The 6,245-nt window shown below is 40.9% G+C and overlaps 1 long non-coding RNA gene across 1 annotated transcript; it reads right to left on the bottom strand.

The window, feature by feature from the left end:
• Positions 1–1,441: 1,441 nt before the first annotated feature.
• On the bottom strand, positions 1,442–5,504 carry LOC122861590. The gene is made up of 3 exons (XR_006374509.1): positions 5,249–5,504; positions 3,068–3,202; positions 1,442–2,562 (listed from the first exon to the last, which is right to left on the bottom strand). It is a non-coding gene; the product is annotated as an uncharacterized LOC122861590 (long non-coding RNA).
• Positions 5,505–6,245: the final 741 nt, after the last annotated feature.

Here is a 6,245-nt window from a genome sequence, read left to right as displayed (position 1 = left end):
CAATGGCCTGATAGCTGAGAGGCACAGACAAGTTAGCGAAGTCAGAAAGTATTGAGAAACAGACTAACACATTGTTGGTTTTGGTCGTTGCATGGGATATGTTGACCGTAAGGAAAAATAAAATAACGCTAGCCTTATCCTTTAAAACAGACTTTTTAACTTAATGGAATCCCTAAATGGACAAATAGACAAACCAGAAGCTCAGTGTTTACCTTTAGTGTTCCCATCTCCTACATTCTTCTGAGGCAGGAACTTGACTTGAACGAGAGAAATGAAACTGGAAAAGAAAAGAAGAAGCAAGAGGCAGCAGGCATGGGAGAAGAAAGGCTGCGATGTAATTTGTGTATACCGGTCCGACGCCACTACCAAAGTGTGTACACACACATTAGCATAAAACAGCTTTGCATATGATCTGAGCACTTTCAAAGACGCTAGCGACGACAGAGAGAGAGAGAGAGAGGGAGTTGAGAGGGAAGAAAATAAAGCTCTTGCTATTTTGCAAACCTGAGACGATCACATGCTGTCAACAGCACCTCACATAATAACCACCCACCACCAACACCCGCTACCCCCCTACACCCACCCACTGCCCTGGATTGGCTTATAATCCTCCTCAACACACACTTGTATGCACACACAGCAGATACTTCAGGTGCTCTCATCTGTCTGGACTCTGTCTGGGGCTGTTTTTTTTCCAAGTTTGGTCCAGGCAGGAAACGGCATACAATGATGTTTTAGACAATAGTGTGCTTCCAACTTTATGTCACCAGTTTGTGTTTGTCCATTTCCTGTTTCAACATGACAAACAAAACCAGCTCCACAAAGAAATGCTTTTCCCAGTTTGGTGTGGAGGAACTCGACTGGCCTGCACAGAGTCCTGACCTCAACCCCATCTAACACCTTTGGGATGAAGTGGAATGCCGACTGTGATCCAGGTCTTGTCACCCAACAGTGTTGGACCTCACTAATCCTCTAATGCAACCCGGTTCCAAAATCTTCTGGAAAGCCTTCCCAAACACTAAATAGCAATAATACCCTGCACAGCAAAATACTTACTCCAATAGAGTTCAAATTAACACTGGCCCAGTGTTTATATAGGACGACACTAGTGTGTTAAATTAACACTGTCAATAGTCTTCAACCCTTTGATAGGGTTAAATATTCACGCGTAGTGTCATTTCAGAACACCAGACAATGCAGTTTTAACACTACACTAACACATGTATTTTAGCTGTGTTAACTGTAGTAACAGTTAACATCTATATGGGTGTTAACCCCAGATTTCCCCTTTACACCTCAAGTGTTAACATGTACTGAATATAATGCCTCTTATCACCAAGAGTTAAATTACACTCTAAACATTACTTTACATTTCTGATTTTCTTCCTGCAAACCTATTGAAGCTGATTGTAATAAATCATTCTGAAGACCAATATTTTTGCAAAATGACATTTATTGATCTATGAACTGTCTGTTTTACACAAATTCATTTTGACTCTACTAAAAATATGATAGGCACCGGGAACATAGACTTAAGGTTATACAATGAAATAAAGTCGCAATGAGCAATGCAAACACAACTTAGACCAATGAGAACAAAGGCACAGTATATAGGCCATCATCTGAACCATATGCACATTGTACATCAAAAAGTTTATAAATCTGCAGTGTCAGCTTTGATAACATCCTTCTGTTCTCCATCTAATACTCTGTTTTGTTGGCATGACAATGTTCACTGACAATAATGTAGATAACAGAGTCTACCAAAAGTATTTAGTTATTTTAGAGAACACTGCCATTTCACCCTCAATGGAATGGCAGATGACCAGGCCTCTTTTGTTCTGTCCTATTCAGCTTCACCCAGTTAGTTGAGAAAATGTCTTTATGCATATTGACATCAAGCAACCTAGCCAGCATCCCACCACTATCCACATCACTTAGACTGAGTGGTTTTATTGGTCCATTTCCGGTGTGTTTTAATAGTGATGTCTCCCAGTGAAAAGCTATGGTAAGCACGAAAGAGTTAACAGTAACTGGCTGCTCAAATTCAAGGCCTGACAAATGAAACGCCTCAACATCCTGCACGTTGCATCCCTTAGATTGTGAAACCAGAGAAAACTGAAAACTGACAAACATCTTCCCAAATAAACTTCAGCCTTAATCTGAGGTAGAGAGAGTTCATAACTGAGATACCAGTGACTGGCTGCTCACATGCAAGGTCTGACAAATGAAACACACAAACATCCTGAAATTCACCTCCCTTACTTCTGGTTGAGAAGTTTTGCCCACCTAGAGTTCACAAACTCTAGGGGTCTCAGTTGTTGTTCCAACGTTGATGTTATGAACAGCTGTCTGCACAAAGGTGTGAATCTGGGCCAGGGACTCTTCATGGGACAGGCTGAACACAAAGTGGGATTCAAAGTGTTCATTGAATACAGCTAGGGAGCTGGTTCCCTGGCAGGGGGATGAGCTGTTTGTTCACACCAAAGTGTTGCCTACAGCAAGGAGGAAGAGCTGCTGACCCTTTCTTCCCCTTAGTTGGTCATTAATGTTGCAGTATGGCTGCAAAGCACAACATATCCCAATGAGACAGTAATGAGACCATTTTTATAGGAGTGGGGTAAAAACATTTGATAAAAGCATGCCGTGATTGCTTAAAAAAAATAAATAAATAAAAGCACTCTACTTTTGCTAACCAACCTAGGGTTTCTGTTCAATGCGTAATGCATCATTTAAACATCTCTTTAAATATCTCTACACCAGTTTATATTAGAGCATTGAAAATCTAGTTACTCCTCACTGTCCCCAGGTTGTTGGGATAGTATTAGTGTTGATCCCCAATATTCATAAAAAGCTGCAGGACAGTTTTAAAACCTTGCAAAAATGCACAAGTTTGTCCACAGCATCGTAGGGCTTATTGACCCTTCTGCGTCAAGTTGCAGGTGGCAAGAGATGGACAAGCAGCAGCAGGGAGGCCATGTCACTATCCCAGTCTAACAGGAAAGTAAAAAAAATATCCTTGGCAATGAGCACCTACAAACTCTACGTGTATCACATGTATCCTTACTGGTTTCAGGGTCATCGTCTCAGAGCCTTTTAGTTGCTTTCACAAGGGAGCAGACCTCAGCTGATGAAGTCAAGTGTTTTGCATTTTCAATGACTTTAGGCTTGAGGGATGTCTCAGCAGGGAGTCGTGATTCACCTGTACAAATAAATACACAACACAAACAAACTGTAATTAGTACCAGTGCACAAAGTGTGTGGTTTGTTTTAAAAACATACCAACTACCAGTGTTGATCAGGGCGAAATGGCAACGGTAGTACACGCTTAATATTTATTAGAACGCTGACAAAGGAGAACAGAGTAGCAAAGTGAAGATGCTCTGAAAAGTTGAAACAGGTTTTTAACTGATGACCCTGCAGCAGTGTGGAGAGGCCTGCAGACATCACCAGCTACAGGAGACCATCCCCCCACTCTGTGGAGAACCATCAACTAGCCGACGACTTAAATGTGTTTTAATGTAGGTTTGATTACCCGCTCCAACATCACACAACCGACACTACATCCTGCAACAACTCCACTCCCCAGGGACATATGCGAGGATCCTATTTGTGGACTTCAGCTCGACATAATCCCAGAAGTGCTCCACTCCTAACTCACCCCGCTCACTGTGCCAGCCCCCACCTGTCAGTGGATCACAAACTTCCTGACAGACAACACTGCCCCCATCACTCTGATTAACAGTTAACACCAGTCATATAGTGTCAATAACCCTGAAACATTAAATATCCACTTACCTACAAATGAATAACCTAGTATATATACAGTTTAAAATACACACTGGGCTTTAACATGTAGCCTACATATTGTCCATTATAAATCCTGCATGCTGTATATACTGTGTATAGACATGTATCCATGCATATACTGTACATAACCACCCACTTGTAGCGACAGTTTACAAAAATGATTATAGCAAAAAAAATTTGGTAAGAGGAAGGAGCAGAGTTATACTCACGTCCAGCTATCAGAATAAATCAGTGTTCACATTACATAACAGTGTTTAACTCACATTAAATTCACCTCAGGGCACCACCGTCAAAAAGGGAAGATTGATAGCCAATTGATTCATTTAGTCTCGATCTGAAGGTTGCTACAGAGTTCTTGACTCGTGTACAGTGAGCGTATATTTCATACACACAAACTCATAAATGAAAGGTTCACTACAACTACACACACACAATAACTATACACATAACTAATAATTACTAAACAACAAATGAAGAAAGGCAAACATGAATAACTATGAATAAATGTGAACAAATGCAATGAATCCAGCGATGAATGAATAGATGCATCGGAGGCCAGAGGACAAGTTGCACTGGAAGAGGAGGATTCTCCAATGTGGGTCACTCAGTCCTATGTAGCAGTTTAGCCAGCTGATTTCCTCTCTTTCTTGTGGAGCTCCCAGGAGAAGGTATTTTCAGGCATTGTTGGTCCCACGTGGTGACTCGGCTTGAGCCGCTGTCTCTCTCCCTCAGCATGCGGCAGGCTGACAACATCTTCACACAGCACGGGGCTGGGTGTGCAGGATTCAGGGTTTGTTACAGTTCTGACTTTCGTACCCTTTTGTCGTGTTAGAAACGCATGCGTTGAGCGGGTTTCTTCTAGAAGGTTTCTCTCAGAGTTGGTTGAATGTCGGCCTTCTGTGCGGCTCAGGATTCAGTTGATCTGCAGGCGTTTGAGCCTGTAGAATTTTTTATTTTTATTTTTTTTTTAAATAGAATAGTAATTATTAGTATTAATAGTGTTATTAATAAATTAGTAATATAGGAATGACAGCTATAGGAAAAAATGAAACAAGAAACATCTGTATAGTCTTGTCTTGCATTACAGGAATTTGGTTTCATTGTGTGCACTTGGAATTACTCTGTGCAAAGATGACAAAAAACAACTGAAGCCTATTGAATTATATTGCAGCATTTGTGATTAATTTCTGTAACATATAGGCAGCACAGAACTTGCAATAAAGAAGTGGCCAAATAGTGGCACCAATTGTAATGCTGCCTGTTGTGTCGTAAGGGGTGCTGTATAGTGGTATGTGGACCCAAAAGCAGATGACGAGGAAGCGGTCTCAGGGTGAAGTAGTCGGATGACTACCGTGTTTATTATGGGGTTGTATGCAGGCAAGTACAGGCAAACAGGTAAGCAGACAGGTGATAAACAGACACAAGGCAGATAAGTTACCGGCTGGCAGAGGTGAAAGCAGGGGAGTGAGTCCAAGGTGGAAAACAGTTGACAAGGGAGCAGGCAAAATCCAAAAGTCCAACCAAGGTCCACAGAAGAACAAAGAATCCCACACAAACTCACGGTAACAATGCTCGGCAGGAACAACACCATGTGTACAACGATGATCCAACCCTGAACAAAGAAGAGACCCAGACTAAATACCCTCGGGGAGGTGAGACGAGACACAGGTGCAAAAAAATCAAGGAAGGACCAACAATCAAAACTGGAGGGAAAACAAAGACAGGAAGTAAAAACAAAAGACACACAAGGGAAGGAGAATACTACAAAATAAACCAGGAAGTGACAACACCTAAACTACCACATGTTGTTAGTGATTTCTATGGTCGCTATATAATGAGTGACAAAGTGTTACTGTTGGCAGACAACTGTTGTCAGTGTTCTGGTACAAGAGTTGATCCTGTGATGTGTATGAAGTGTTTTGGTTGCATTAGTGCATTTTGGATGTGAGATTAACTGTAAAGAGAACTGTGTGAAGAGTTCTGAAAAAGTTTGAAGGGTTAAAAAACCTAAAATTGATCATGAAAGCCTCCTTTGAATTTTTTCACTTTATTTGAAAAACTCACGCCCATTTAAAGGATAAATTAAGTGGATTTCATGTTATTTGGTCAACTTTTACCCCTTAAAAAGCCCTTAAACCCTGCACATAATCCATTAAAAATACCCTAATTACACCATTATTAATGTTATTTTTATATTTTAAGGTAGAAAATTAAAGGTGCTATTGATAACAATGATAACATCCAGCCACTAGATGACACACACCCCTCCCCCCTTCCATTATATTCCAGTGGTTGCCACTTCATTGCACAACCTGCATATTTCATGGGCGAGTGGAATGAACTCAGACTCAGTCATATCAAGTGATGAATCTTGCGTGATCGGGAATGATAATGATAATGAATTCATTTCGAAAACATATAGCTATCATTAGCTA

This window comes from Siniperca chuatsi, linkage group LG15 (genome assembly GCF_020085105.1).
Source record: "Siniperca chuatsi isolate FFG_IHB_CAS linkage group LG15, ASM2008510v1, whole genome shotgun sequence".
NCBI lineage: Eukaryota > Metazoa > Chordata > Actinopteri > Centrarchiformes > Sinipercidae > Siniperca > Siniperca chuatsi.
The sequence above is the reverse complement of the archived record's forward strand: the minus strand, read 5'-3'. Positions and strand labels throughout refer to the sequence as shown.